This window comes from Aulonocara stuartgranti (assembly GCF_965226115.1).
Source record: "Aulonocara stuartgranti genome assembly, chromosome: 3".
NCBI lineage: Eukaryota > Metazoa > Chordata > Actinopteri > Cichliformes > Cichlidae > Aulonocara > Aulonocara stuartgranti.
This window is the reverse complement of record NC_138941.1, coordinates 64030591-64046446: the sequence shown is the minus strand read 5'-3', so window position 1 is coordinate 64046446 and position 15856 is coordinate 64030591. Positions and strand designations below refer to the sequence as shown.

The 15856-nt window shown below is 42.2% G+C and overlaps 1 long non-coding RNA gene across 1 annotated transcript in view; it reads right to left on the bottom strand.

Moving 5' to 3' along the window:
- Positions 1-15131, bottom strand: part of LOC309696714 — a 109853-nt gene extending 94722 nt beyond the window's left edge. Inside the window, exon 1 of the long non-coding RNA XR_014273627.1 lies at positions 14689-15131. This is a non-coding gene — a long non-coding RNA (uncharacterized lncRNA). The remainder of the gene's footprint in view (positions 1-14688) is intronic.
- Positions 15132-15856: the final 725 nt, after the last annotated feature.

Sequence of the window (15856 nt, the reverse complement as noted above, 5' to 3'; positions counted from 1 at the left end):
CTGTCTCTGCTCTGGGTTTCTGCACCTGAGTCCTATTCAGTACAGGCCACTCGGCCCTGTGACATGTGCACTCCTATGGAGTCTATCCAAGTCGGAGAGTTTTTAGCCGGGGGTCATATGCATGTATACCCTGGGTCCCTCTTTTTGCCAAAATGTGTCTCTTATGTCTGGCTGCTAAGGTACGTGTGTTGTGTTGCTGAATAGTCTTTACCTGATTTCCAATCAGTATGAGTGGAGCTCCCAGTTGCACCATCCCACATGTCCCTACGCTTCCCATTGGGACACGAACCAAAAGGGTGCTTTGCCCACAATAATACATAATACAACCCACTTCTTGCCCATGTTCCAATTAATGTGCTTGGGTCACTCACATTATTCGTGGTCCTTCCCGTGGGTGTGACGGCACACCAAGTAGGGTCGATTTCTCCCACCTGGTACTTTACATTATCTTTAGAAAACTTGAAACATGTATAGTTATCTTGTTTTGGCATAAATGAATTGGCATTCTCCGCTTGCCCTCTCGTGTTTGGTGCCGAGATTATTAGTTTATCAGTTAGATTTGTCATTGAGTTTTTAAGTGCAACTCAGGCTTTGGGGTAAACTAAGTGTACCCTAATTACCCCAAACGAATCTGTTCCTGACATGTCCACCCCGATTACCAGATAGAATACGCCTCCCAGGCTCTCGGCTTTAGGCAGTATGTTCCATGGACCTAGGAAGATGGTGACAGGGTTATGAGAAACAGAATAATCCCTTTGAATTACTATTCCTTGCAGGCCTTCCGGCACATGTGTTTAACCTTAGTCCAGTCTTTATCTCAGTGTCCAATCGGTCCAACCTTAGTTCACCTCGTCCATCCAGTCACCGTCCATTTACATACATCCATTCACACGCATTCACACCAGGTATTGCTAATAGTGGAGACCCCCGTGCAAATAATCAGATTCTCCACTCTCAGCAACATGAGCTCATTCATTTGTTTTATTTTATTTTGTTTTTTGTTTTTTTGGGTTTTTTTTTTAGGAAACTAGTTCTTTATGCTTTTGACTGGATTGAATCGCTACAATCCTTTTAGACAGAGACTTAGACCTGATCAGGTCCCCACTGGTAGCCTTCTCCTCAGCCAGTTGAAATCTGGAAAGCCCACCTTATGTTTGTTCTTCCCGAGAATTTTCAGCGCTGTTATTCACTGTTGCAGGCCTGCTTAGAACAAAAATGAGAAAAAAAGAGAGCTGATTATTAGCTCATCAAAGCACAAAACAAAATCACCTGACAGGTTTTCTCTAAGTGCACTGTTACAAAAATAATGGGCCCCTGTCAGACAGCTCAGCTCCATGCTTAATCAAACTCCCTCCATTAAAATAACAAGACCATCCAAAGCAAACTGACCGAATCAATCCATCTCCACAACAAGCTCAAAAATCTTAAACACAGAAAATTTTGCCACAAGTTCTTCAGGGTCCTGACACTCTGAAGTCAACAGACATAATTTCACCTGCTCAATACACAGAAAGTCTTGTTAAACGCCACACAGTCACAGTGTCTCCTCCAGTGCAAGCTTCACTCACACAGTCAGACAGGAAACCCAAGTTCCCCTTTTTCTTTTCCTGTTCCGAGTCATTCAACTGCTTTGCATACTGAGTCATCTCTCAAGAAGTAGCCGTGCCAAGAGAAATGCATGTTCAAACATTACCACCTTATTAAATTATTTTATTTCTTTTTACAGTGATCACTGGTTTTGATCACTCAGTACGAGAGCACTCCTAAGTCAATCTTTTAAAATTACTTTAATCACTGTTTTCTTTTTTCTCTCTCCCATAACTCACTCCCTTGTCATATAGCTTCTTTTTCAGTTATTCCTCAGCTTCAAACTCAAGTGTATTTTATTAAACTTTCACACCATTCTATCACTCATACAAATAGCAAGCTGATCTTCATTGCGTATGTTTGTGTTCTAAGCCGGGTTTAATCAATGTCTATGCATTAATCATTAGGAGCTTGTCTTGTCTTTGTAAGGTTAATGCATTTTCTGTTTGTGTGTGTGAGTTCGTATATGTTTCTTTTTTCAGTGTTTCAGACTCCTTCACAATTTTCCCTTTAAACAGTCAGTTTTCTCTTTCCCAAATTTGCTAACCCAAATTTTGATTTCCCACCTTAAATAACACCATTCCTTGTCCTCAGCCAGAAGTTAGGGCCCACTTGTCAGGTTTATGGAGACATGGCGCTGTGAATAATTTAACCAGAAAGAGAGGAAGTGTTTTCTCTCTTTGGCTCATCACTGGTCATTGTTAATGACAGTGTTGGAATGTGGTCTGCACTGGTGGAAAATTAAGAGAAACACAAACATTCAACCGGCCTGGACACACACACACACAGCAAACATGCCTTTACATGATCTAAATGCATTTCAGCCAGTTGTGCATGAGAGCGCTTTGGCAGTCTTTGAGTGATTCACAGGTCTTTGGACAACAGTAAACGATCCTACATGACTGTGCAGAAGCCAAATGTATGGGCAGAAATCTGTGCCATCAGAAACTGAATTTGAATAAGTTAAATTTGAATTTGAATTCCTCAGATTGAATCTGAATTGTAACTTGAATAAATGCTTTTGAAAACTGAATTTGAATTAGTCTAATTTGAAATTGAATTTATGGTTTGAAAATGATCATCACTAAATTGAAATTGAATTTTATATTTTGAAAATGAATTGATTTGCTTTGAAACTGCATTTTATCCTTTAAAAATTCAGCTCTTGAATAATTTCAGTTTCACTTCTCACCATTCAGTTTCAGTTCTACAATTCAATTTCAGTTCCAAAATACATCTGGTTCCGGTTCAAGCGCAGATTAATAGAACTACGTTTTACTAGCAGACCGAAAGTGTTACTGACGGAAATCTACTGCATCTTGAGCTGAATTAAGACTTCAGAAGTCATTCGTCATGTCGAATGACCAGCGGATAAACTCTCAGGTTAGTAATAAATGTATTACATGTATAAGAACAAGCGTCATGTTAACAAATGATAGCCGTAAGGTAACTTTTATGCTTATTGTAGCTGTTAGCTAAAAACGCTAATTTTGCGTAGTTTGCCCTGAATTCAGCTTTGACAACAAATATGATCGACTGTTTCTAGTAGAACGCGCAGCGCCGAACTTTTATCAACACATCACCTGCCCCACCAGGGGTGAAAGGACACTGGACCACTGCTACACTACGGTCAAGGACGGCTACAAGGCACAATCCCGCCCCCCGTTTGGCAAATCTGATCACGCCGCCATCTTCCTCATGCCAAAATACAAACAAAGGCTGAAACAGGAAGTTCCGGTTCAGAGGAAGGTCGCGCGCTGGACGGATCAATCGGTGGCCGCGTTACAGGACGCACTCGATGACGCAGACTGGGGCATGTTCAGAAACAGCTCAGACGATGACGTCAACGTGTTTACGGAAGCGGTTGTGGGATTCATCGGGAAACTAGCGGATGATACCGTGGAGACAAAGACTATCGCAACGTTTCCCAACCAGAAGCCGTGGGTGGATAAAACCATCCGCGACGCTCTGAGATCCCGCACCGCTGCCTACAACACGGGACTCATGACGGGGGACATGGACCCGTACAAAGCCGCGTCATATAACGTGCGGAGGGCGGTGAAAGAGGCGAAGCAGCGCTACGGGAGGAAACTAGAGTCACAACTCCAACAGAGTGACTCTAGGAGCCTGTGGCGGGGACTAAGGACAATAACGGACTATAAAGCACCAACAACCGGTATGACGAACGCGGCCGTGACTCTGGCAGACGAGCTGAACACTTTCTATGCTCGCTTCGAGGCTGCAGCTAAGGTCTCCAACAATGCTAGTGTTAGCGGCGCTAACGGCTGCAGACAGGAAGATACTGCCAGCACCGGAAACGTGCTCGTCATCTCCGAGCATGAAGTAAGGAGAGCCTTCAAGAGAGTGAACACCAGGAAAGCAGCAGGACCAGACGGCATCCCAGGTCATATCCTAAGAGACTGCGCATACCAGCTAGCTCCTGTGTTCACTGAGATATTCAACATCTCTTTATCTCAGTCGGTGATCCCCACATGTTTCAAAGAGTCCATCATTGTTCCTGTCCCGAAGAAACCCCACCCTGCTTCTCTCAATGACTATCGCCCTGTAGCCCTCACCTCAGTAGTGATGAAGTGCTTTGAACGCCTGGTCAGAGACTTCATCATTTCTTCACTACCAGACACACTGGACCCACTACAGTTCGCTTACCGTCCAAATCGTTCCACAGACGATGCCATCTCTCATCTCCTCCACACATCACTCACTCACTTGGACACTAGAAGGGGGAATTATGTTAAAATGCTCTTCATAGACTACAGCTCTGCATTTAACACCATAATTCCCTCCACACTCACCACCAAGCTGGAGCATCTGGGACTCAGCTCATCTATGTGTCAGTGGATCTCCAACTTCCTAACTGGCAGACCACAGGCAGTAAGGATGGGCGGACATGTCTCAGCCTCCACCACTCTCAGCACTGGAGCCCCCCAGGGGTGTGTTCTGAGCCCCCTGCTGTACTCTTTGTACACATATGACTGTGTGGCCACTACCAGCTCCACCACCATCATCAAGTTTGCTGACGACACCGTCGTGGTGGGCCTGATCTCTGATAACAACGAGACGGCCTACCTGAAGGAGATTAGGAATCTGGAGAACTGGTGCCAGAGGAACAACCTCCTTCTAAACGTCAGTAAGACAAAGGAGCTGATAGTGGACTTCAGCACTAAGCAGGAGAGGAACTACCAGACCCCCGTCATCAACGAGTGCCCAGTGGAGAGAGTGGACAGCTTCAAATACCTCGGAGTTCACATCACGCAGGACCTGTCATGGTCCTGTCACATCAACACCGTGGTGAAAAAGGCCCGACAGCGTCTCTACCACCTCAGACGCTTGAGAGACTTCCAACTGCCCTCCAAGGTGCTCAGGAACTTTTACTCGTGCACCATAGAGAGCATCCTGGCGGGAAACATCTTAACCTGGTTCGGGAACAGCACCATGCAGGACAGACGAGCTCTACAGAGGGTTGTGCGGTCAGCTGAGCGCACCATCCGCTCCGAGCTCCCTGACCTGCACTCAATCTACAGCAGGCGGTGCTGGACCAAGGCCAGGAAGATCGTGAAGGACTTCAGCCACCCCAACAACAGACTGTTCTCTCTGTTGAGGTCAGGAAAGCGATTCCGCTCCCTGAAGACCAACACAGAGAGACTGAGGAGGAGCTTCTTCCCGCAGGCGATACGGTCTCTCAATCACACCACCACACAGTACTGACCCACACATATGGTTCTTACACACACACTGGACTTTCTGGACTTTGGTTTTGCACAACACTGGTCACTATATTCTTCATTTCCGGTTAATACTTGTACAGCTGCTGTTATTGTGTATATATTTATTTATATTTAGATTTCTTCATACATTCTTATATAGTTCTATATTGTGTATTGTGTATTTTGTTGTACAGTTATTTTATTTAACTTTAATTTATATATTTTATCTTATTCTTCCCAGTTAAATTTACCCTTCATTCTTTTCATATTTATTTCCTATCTTATTCATAGCCTTTTCCTTTTTTGTTCTCTTTAGGTCACGAGCAGTTGTCCAAGCATTTCCCTACATATCGTACTGTGTATGACTGTGTACGTGACAAATAAAATTTGAAATTTGAATTTGAATTTGAATTCCAAAGTTTTCATCTTGTACCTTCTCAGAGCTCTGTATGCTTGCAGAGACCCCTACAGTAGGGAAACATGCAAAACGGTGTCCAAACCTTTGTATTTTAGCTTTATGTCTTACACAGCATCCCAACTCTTTAGTTAACTTAATAACTTTAGCTAAAGTGAATAGTTAGTCTAATTCATTAGTGCAGCATTACTGGATCACCTCTGTTTGAAGTGATATAATATGATATACAACTATCACTGTGTTTAACTACCATAATAATTCTTAGGGTACTGAGTGCATGCTTAATTAGATTTTTTTTTTTTTAAACATACTGCTCCATTACTATGTTTGACAGGCTGAAGTTGTCGGGTCACCTCCTAAATCGACCATCTTTTACAGGTGTTTTGTGCCAGAAATGGAGTGTCCACTGAAGACTGAAGATACTGAATCTCTACGCCTTGCCATTGATCCTAAGAACGCATCATTCAATCAGAGCTCCCTGACCTGCTGTCCATCTACACCAAGCGGTGCAAGTCCAAAGCTAGGAAGATTATGATGGACCTCTCCCATCCCAACAATGGACTCTTCTCACTGTTGAGGTCTGGGAAGCGCTTCCGCTCCCTTAAGGCCAAAACAGAGAGAATGAGGAGGAGCTTCTTCCCCCAGGCTATTCGGGCCCTGAACCAGGTGTAGGACTGGACTCTCCCAAACACGTCACTATAAGACTGGACTCTCACACACGTCACCACACGCACCACCACACATTTCCTATAATCCTATAATTCCTATAATTTATAATCCTTATCTTTATAATCTCTTCTGCTATTTGCACATTCTTTACTGTAAATTCCTAAGTTAATTTGTAAATTTTTGTAGTAAATTGTAAATATTGTAAAACTTTTCTTTTGTCATTTAACAACTACAAGCATTTCACCCCCATGTCATACTGTGTATGGTTGTGTGTGTGTGACAAATAAAATTTGAATTTGAATTTGAATTTGATCCCTCTTGTGCCTTCATCTAGACAAGAGACATTAACTTACCCACTCTCATATGCTCTGTACCTACATCACCTTCCCTGACAGTCCTAGCTTGGCTCATCTGAGGGTGAAATTATAAGAATGTGTTATTTTGCAAAGTACTCTCTAGGGTTCCTAAATAAAATATGGCATTGAGGTCATTTCTTTTGAATTAATCCCTTCTTCTGAAATATAAGAACCTCTCCTGGTTTTAATGGCACTTTGGATTTCCTTACTTTCTGTTCCACTCCCAACCCCAAATAGATGCTGACAAGCTGCCACAGTAACATGGAAGAGGGAAAGAAGTTGGAAAGGACTACTACAAATAAACCTAATGCCTAACAATGTAAAATAAGAACAATAATAATAATAATAATAATAATAATAATAATAATAATAATAATAATAATAAAGATAAGATGAAGTAACAAGTTTTTAGTATTTTGTTTATTCCAAATGATCATCCAGATATCTGTGACATGTGATGACAAACACCATAATGGAAGGCCTTAGTCATCACATGCTTAAACTCATATATTTTTGCATATGCTGAACAGGCAGTCAGACATGCTGTCAGTTGAAGAATCCGCGAGTTTCTCTGTGAATTTCCCATTACGTCGTTGCGCACTCGGTGCTTGCTTGGAAGTTTAGGGGTTTTTTTCGCTGTAAAAAGTTTTCTTCCCACGCACAACGGACGCTAATGTTTTTGTCACTTTTTATGGAATCAAACTCAAAATAAGGTCAGTACTTCCACGCTTTAAACGCTGCACGCTCATACTCTCACCCACAATCGATATATGATCCCTTGTCGATCTGCACACAGCTGTTGTCACTAACAGTGCACTTGCTTACGTCACTGTCATGAGACATTCTCGCAAAAAAAAAAAAAAAAATCACGGTTTTAGTAACGCAGCGTTCCTACGGGAAAGTAACGGTAATCTAATTACGATTTTGCAATAGTAATCCCTTAATTTACTCGTTACTTGAAAAAGTAATCAGATTACAGTAATCTGATTACTTTTGATTACTGTAAAAAGTGATTACTTTTTACAGTACGGGGTGAAGTCAGCAGGAAGTCACGTTACTGCCCATCTCTGCTCGTGACTTCCTGCTGAGCTAAAGCCTCAGTATGTTTCTGTAGTTTAAATAGATGAGACATCATTCATACATTTGGGTGTGTTTGTGTGTAATATATTCAGCTTTTATTTATTTCAGTTTGAACACTGCATGTACTGTGAAACTCTTTATTTATATAACAGATTTTATTCTTTTATTATTAATGATAAAATTAATGAGTTTTTCTGTACAGATTAATTTTCTGTAGTTGTCTGTTGTTTTTTGTTTCCTGGTGTTTCATGAATAAAACGGAATAATCTGATCTGGAATCAGTCCACAGTAAAACAAACGCACTGAGCAAACATGTAATCTGAACTAAAGTTCAGTCAACTGAACCAAAAATCAAACTGAATATTATCATGGATCATTTTCTGTGACAGTGCCTCTAATTTAATTTATCCAAATGAAACTGTTCACACAGTTTGGACTCTTTATGATCCTCAACACCAGTTTTAATGTAGAGATCATATTTTAAAGTGATTATGGTATCACTGTGATCAAGTCCAGACATGCAGAATGTGCACTCTTTAAGAGGAGCTGAGGAGGAGGACTTTTTTGCATTTCTTTTTTTTTTAAACTCAGCTTCTTTTGTTCCACTTATATAAAACTAACTGGTTTTTTGGCCTGCTGATGAGCAGGAGTGCCACAGTGAGCTCACAGGGCGGCATGGAGGCAGGGAGGGAACGGGACTGTTTAAATGAGGGAGACCTGTCTTATGTTTCCGCAGTGAGAAGGAGCGAGAGCTGAGAGAGAGTCGGAGAGGCTGCGTCCAAGGCGGGTGCCAAAAACCACAAAAGGAAAAATATTATTTTTCAATAAAGGACAGTTCAAGCACAACTCAGTCATGTGTGCGTGGGTCCTGTGTTACACACGGGAATGTTTCCAACTCAGAAAAACTATAATAAAAGCTGTTAGTCGCTCTGTCCCTCTCTCACTTTGAATTTTCCAAACAATACAAAAAGGTGTTCGACTGCTTCCTTTAATGTTTCCTTTAGCAGAGGAGACACTGGAACATCATTCATGAAAAAAAGAAACTAATGCTGCCTCACAGTTCAGTTTCGCTGTCAGACCAAACAGTCAGCATGACAGATATTGTTATCACAATGATGGGAGTGAAGAGTGTAGCAGTGTAACTCAGTCTGTTATCAGTTTGTGTTTTATTATTAAATTATCTGATATTAAATTATCCACCTGATAGAGGAGGACCTCCGTCTTCCTTCCTTCCTTCCTTCCTTCCTTCCTTCCTTCTTATTTTCCCTCATTACACAAATACGGCTACTCCAAGTGCTCAGAGGCTACAAACTGAGAGACTCGTGTGGTGGATAAGTTTGTCAAAACAGCATCACAGATGTTTGACTGATTTGCATTTCAAATGTATTTCTCCAAGATCTTGCTTAAAGAGGGAAGCTTGGAAATAGGTCTATAATTTGACATAACAGAACTATCAAGGCCAGGTTTCTTAAGGGTTATGACTGCATAACCCACTAGGAACTTGACTGGTTAACAGACTAGTATTGATAATTTTCAGGATGTAAGGTCCAATGGTAGGAAATACCTTTTGGAGAAAGTGGGGAGTAACAACATTGTTCAGGGAACTACAGCACTTTGCATGTACAACCAACTTCTCTAAATCAAGCAGAGAAACTGGTGCAGACACTGTCTGCTGTGTGTCAGCTGTTCGCTGTACCCACACGTTGCTTTCATTTTAACATTCATTTTATCTTAGGTGCAAACAATGAGGTGATCTCCACCTCTTACCTTTTTTAAACATCACCCTATGCAAATTGTAAACAGACTTTGCATGTGTCTTCTTCCTGTTCAAAACTCTACACACCACTCACGACAAACCTGTTTTAAAGACTTTGTTTGTCAGATATGAAGAGGGGGGGAGAGACTAAAAATAACAACAGGTCGGAGAAACAGACATCAGTGACTAAACAAACTTCATAATTTAAGACTCTCAATGATTCTGCGCCTCTTTTCTTTAGCAGAACTGTCACTCTCCTCCACCATTAGGTGTGCTCGTTCAATCCACTGTTCGAATGTCTCTTCTCCAACTGGTGTTGGTATTGTGCCTGAGAACATTCTGAGTCTACGATAACTACTGCCTTCACTGGAGGGTCTCTCCATCTTTGCCAACAAATCGCCCACAGCACGGATTATCGACTCTGCAGAGTTACCATTCTCCTGTGCCTCTGCCCCGCGTTTCGATTTACTCTGGGAAAAATCCTCACGAGGCGAAGCTTCAGCTGTCACTATGATGGACCACGGCTCACCAGCCCCCGTGGGATTCTTGTGGCATCTACTGTCTCTTTGGTTTCACACAGGACAGTTAGCCTATCAAGCGCTTTGTTGTATCTCCGGCCTCTGACCCGCACTCGACCCAAAGCTTTAACACTCTCCAGAGTGTGCTCTATTTGGTCTATCTCCACTCCTTCGGGAGTAAGCACCATCAGTGTGTGAGCCTCATCTAAGGTCTCTCCACGACTCCATTCCTGAAGCTCCTCGAACAACTCAGAGTGCATAGCTTGAACATCCATGACCAAACAATATCAAAGTTACTGCTTTTATCTCAAAATACATGTGCTTGGGAACTTCAGACTGAAACAACAAAAGATCCCAGTGGTGCCTCCATTTTATGTAGCGCCCCTGACTGTGTACTCCACTATAGCCGGGTACGCCCTGAGTTCTAGTTATCTTAAACTTACTTAGTTGCCCTCAGTGAAAGTTCAATTCAATTCAATTCAATTTTATTTATATAGCGCCAAATCACAACAAAAGTCACCTCAAGGCGCTTCATAGATACAGAGAAAAACCCAACAATCATATGACCCCCTATGAGCAAGCACTTTGGCGACAGTGGGAAGGAAAAACTCCCTTTTAACAGGAAGAAACCTCCGGCAGAACCAGGCTCAGGGAGGGGCGGCCATCTGCTGCGACCGGTTGGGGTGAGAGAAGGAAGACAGGATAAAAGACATGCTGTGGAAGAGAGACAGAGGTTAATAACAGATATGATTCAATGCAGAGAGGTCTGTTAATACATAGTGAGTGAGAAAGGTGACTGGAAAGGAAAAACTCAATGCATCATGGGAATCCCTCGGCAGCCTACGTCTATTGCAGCATAACTAAGGGAGGATTCAGGATCACCTGGTCCAGCCCTAACTATATGCTTTAGCAAAAAGGAAAGTTTTAAGCCTAATCTTGAAAGTAGAGATAGTGTCTGTCTCCCGAATCCAAACTGGAAGCTGGTTCCACAGAAGAGGGGCCTGAAAACTGAAGGCTCTCCCTCCCATTCTACTTTTAAATACTCTAGGAACAACAAGTAGGCCTGCAGTGCGAGAGCGAAGTGCTCTAATAGGGTGATATGGTACTACAAGGTCATTAAGATAAGATGGGGCCTGATTATTTAAGACCTTGTATGTGAGGAGCAGGATTTTGAATTCAATTCTGGATTTAACAGGAAGCCAATGAAGGGAAGCCAAAACAGGAGAAATATGCTCTCTCTTTCTAGTCCCTGTCAGTACTCTTGCTGCAGCATTTTGGATTAGCTGAAGGCTTTTCAGTGAGTTTTTTGGACATCCTGATAATAATGAATTACAGTAGTCCAGCCTGGAAGTAATAAATGCATGAACTAGTTTTTCAGCGTCACTCTGAGACAGGATATTTCTAATTTTAGAGATGTTGCGCAAATGGAAGAAAGCAGTCTTACATATTTGTTTAATATGTGCTTTGAAGGACATGTCCTGGTCAAAAATGACTCCAAGGTTCCTCACAGTGTTACTGGAGGCCAAGGTAATGCCATCCAGAGTAAGAATCTGGTTAGATACCATATTTCTAAGATTTTCAGGGCCGAGTACAATAACCTCAGTTTTATCTGAATTAAGAAGCAGAAAGTTAGCGGCCATCCAGGTCTTTATGTCTTTAAGACATTCCTGAAGTTTAACTAATTGGTGTGTGTTATCTGGGTTCATGGACAGATAGAGCTGGGTGTCATCGGCATAGCAGTGAAAATGTATGCTATGTCTTCTAATGATGCTGCCTAAGGGAAACATGTATAATGTAAACAGAATTGGTCCTAGCACTGAACCCTGTGGAACTCCATAATTAACCTCAGTGTGTGAAGAGGACTCTCCATTTACATGCACAAATTGGAGTCTATTAGATAGATATGATACAAACCACTGCAGTGCAGTACCTGTAATACCTACAGCATGTTCTAATCGCTCTAATAGGATATTATGGTCAACAGTATCGAATGCTGCACTAAGGTCTAGCAGGACAAGCACAGAGATGAGTCCACTGTCAGAGGCCACAAGAAGATCATTTGTAACCTTCACTAAAGCTGTTTCTGTGCTGTGATGAGCTCTGAAACCTGACTGAAACTCTTCAAATAAACCATTCCTCTGCAGATGATCTGTTAGCTGTTTGACAACTACTCTTTCAAAGATTTTTGATATGAAAGGAAGGTTGGAGATTGGCCTATAATTAGCTAAGACTGCTGGGTCTAGAGATGGCTTTTTGAGTAAAGGTTTAACTACAGCCAGCTTGAAGGCCTGTGGTACATAGCCGATTATTAGAGATAGGTTGATCATATTTAAGATCGAAGAATTAATTACTGGCAGGACTTCTTTGAGCAGTTTTGTAGGAATGGGGTCTAAAAGACACGTTGAAGGTTTGGAGGAAGTAATTATTGAAGTTAACTCAGAAAGATCAATTGGAGAAAAAGAGTCTAACTTAACATCAATGGTACTAAGAGTAGCTGTAGATAATATTACATCTGTGGGATGATTACTGGTAATTTTTTCTCTAATGATAAAAATTTTATTTGTGAAGAAGTTCATGAAGTCATTACCAGTTAACGTTAAAGGGATGGTTGGCTCAAAAGAGCTCTGACTTTTTGTCAGCCTGGCTACAGTGCTGAAGAGAAACCTGGGGTTGTTCTTATTTTCTTCAATCAGTGATGAATAGTAAGATGTTCTGGCTTTGCGGAGGGCTTTCTTATAAAGCAGCAAACTATTTCTCCAGGCTAAATGATGATCCTCTAAATTTGTGACACGCCATTTCCTCTCCAGATTACGAGTCATCTGCTTTAGGCTACGTGTTTGAGAATTATACCACGGAGTCAAATACTTCTGATTAGAGACCTTAGTTTTCACAGGAGCTACAGTATCCAGAGTCGTACGTAGTGAGGAGGTGAAATTATTAACAAGATAATCTACCTCTGTTGGGGTAGCGTTCAGATAGCTGCTCTGCTCTGTGTTGGTACAGGGCATTGAAGATGATAACAGTGGGTGGATTATATTCTTAAACTTAGTTACAGCGCTTTCAGAAAGACATCTACTTTGATAAAGTCTACTCTCCACCGCTGTGTAATCAATTATTGTAAATGTAAATGTTATCAGGAAATGATCAGACAGGAGAGGGTTTTCAGGAAACACTGTTAAATGTTCAGTTTCTATGCCATATGTTAAAACAAGATCTAGAGTGTGATTAAAGTGGTGGGTGGGTTCTTTTACATTTTGAGAGAAGCCAATTGAGTCTAATAACAGACTAAATGCCATGTTGAGGCTGTCACTTTTAGCATCTACATGGATGTTAAAATCACCCACAATAATTATTTTATCTGAGCTCAGAACTAAATTAGATATAAAGTCTGAGAAATCAGACAGAAACTCTGTGTAAGGCCCAGGTGGACGATAGATGATAACAAGTAAGAATGGTTTCTGAGTTTTACAGCTAGGGTGGACAATGTTAAGCATCAGGCTTTCAAATGAATTAAAAGTCTGTCTTGGTCTTTCATTAATTAATAGGCTGGTGTGAAAAATTGCTGCCACACCGCCCCCTCGGCCTGTGCTTGGAGGTTTCTGGTAGTTAGAATGACTCGGGGGTGTTGATTCATTTAAACTAACATAATCATCCTGCTAAAACCAGGTTTCTGTAAGGCAGAGTAAATCAATTTGTTGATCAATTATTAAGTCATGTACTAACAGAGACTTGGAGGAGAGAGACCTAATATTTAATAATCCACATTTCACTGTTTTACTCTTTGGTTCAGATGTGGATACTGTATTGTTCTTTCTTTGTAATTGTTTATGTTTAAGTCGTTTGTTGCTGGTTTTTAGTTTGTTTTTGTCTTTTTGGAAGCTGACACAGTCTCTATGGAGATGGGTTTTTGGGGGGGTAGCAGGAGGAGAGAAGCTGCAGAGAGGCGTGTAAGACTGCAACTCTGCTTCCTGGTCCCAACTCTGGATAGTCATATTTTGGGGGGTTTAATAAATTTGTCCATATTTCTAGAAATGAGAGCTGCTCCATCCAAAGTGGGATGGATGCCGTCTCTCCTAACAAGACCAGGTTTCCTCCAGAAGGTTTGCCAATTATCTATGAAGCCCACATCGTTTCTGGGACACCACTCAGACAGCCAGCAATTTAAGGAGAACATGCGGCTAAACATGTCACTCCTGGTCTGATTGGGGAGGGGACCAGAGAAAACTACAGAGTCCGACATTGTTTTAGCAAAGTTGCACACCGATTCAATATTGATTTTAGTGACCTCCGATTGGCGTAACCGGGTGTCATTACTGCCGACATGAATTATGATTTTACTGAATTTACGTTTACCCTTAGCCAGCAGTTTTAAATTTCCTTCAATGTCGCCTGCTCTGGCCCCTGGAAGACAATTGACTATGGTTGCCGGTGTCTCTAGCGTCACATGTCTGAGAACAGAATCACCAATTACCAGAGTTTGACCCCCGGCGGGTGTGTCACCGAGTGGGGAAAAATGGTTAGACACATGAACGGGTTGGTGGTGTACCTGGGGCTTCTGTTTAGGACTATGCTTCCTCCTCACCGTGACCCAGCCGCCCTCTTTCCCCAGCTGCTTGGGGTCTGCCGGGGAACAGCTAGCGGGGCCTATGCTATCTTCGGCTGCACCAGCTACAGGGGCCTGGCTAGCTACAGGTGAATGAAGGGTGCAAAGCCGAGTCTCCAATTCAGTAATCCTGGCCTCCAGAGCTGCAAATATGCTACATTTGTTACAGATATCATTACTGCTAAAGGAGGCCGAGGAGTAACTAAACATCTGACACAATGAGCAAGAAAGTGCAGGAGGGACAGGTGAAGTAGCCATGGTGCTAACGAGTCGGCTACGAGCTAAGCTAAGCTAGCGAAACAGTACAGAGACAGTGAGTGAATACTTTGGCTATAAATTAGGTAGTGAGTACACAGAAAGTGTGCTTCGGATGAAGCACGTGAAAATTATACTATGAAAGAAGAATGTATTTAAAAGTTGTTAATTAAATTTCTAAGCAAATAAGCTACTCAGAAACACCACTGTGTTTGAGCAGGAACAGGAAGTGATACTCTACCACAGAGCGAGCGAACACCAAATCAGGGGAACTCATCAGTTCCCCTGATTTACACACGTATAACACACAGATACACTTTTACCTTACTTTGAACTATAGATAAGAAACAGTACTAGACACGAAATCTTATGTTTAAACCAAGCAGGTTTACTGAATGAACTGGTAAACACCCAATAAATGAATAAAGTAAGAAGTCTCTTGCAATGACAAAATATAACAATAATAACAGTTACACAGTTCTTTACTGTAATGGGCCCCACACACACACTCTCTCACACCACCCAGTTTCCCAAGTCCCCTCGGTGCAGGCCTGGATCGATGCTAGGGTGCATAGGAACCAACGGTCCTAAAAGAAAACAAAATGGTGCTCCTACCTGGAAACCTTAGTCTTTTGTCCACAATACACTCACGGCACGCCGAGAGGTCCGTCCCTTGGGTCGCTGAGCTGCACGCTTACTCCTTTTAAGCAGTAAACCTGATCGGCCCGCTTTGGCAGTCAGTAGCCTCCCACTCTGTGCAGGTCAGGTGACGCCCAGCGAAGTCCGCCTTTATGGCTAACTCCGATTAGCCAAGTTAGCACGCCGCTAACTAGGGATATTTCGAGGCAACAGTGCAAACCAGTCCGGGCTGCACCACCTCACAGTCACGCTC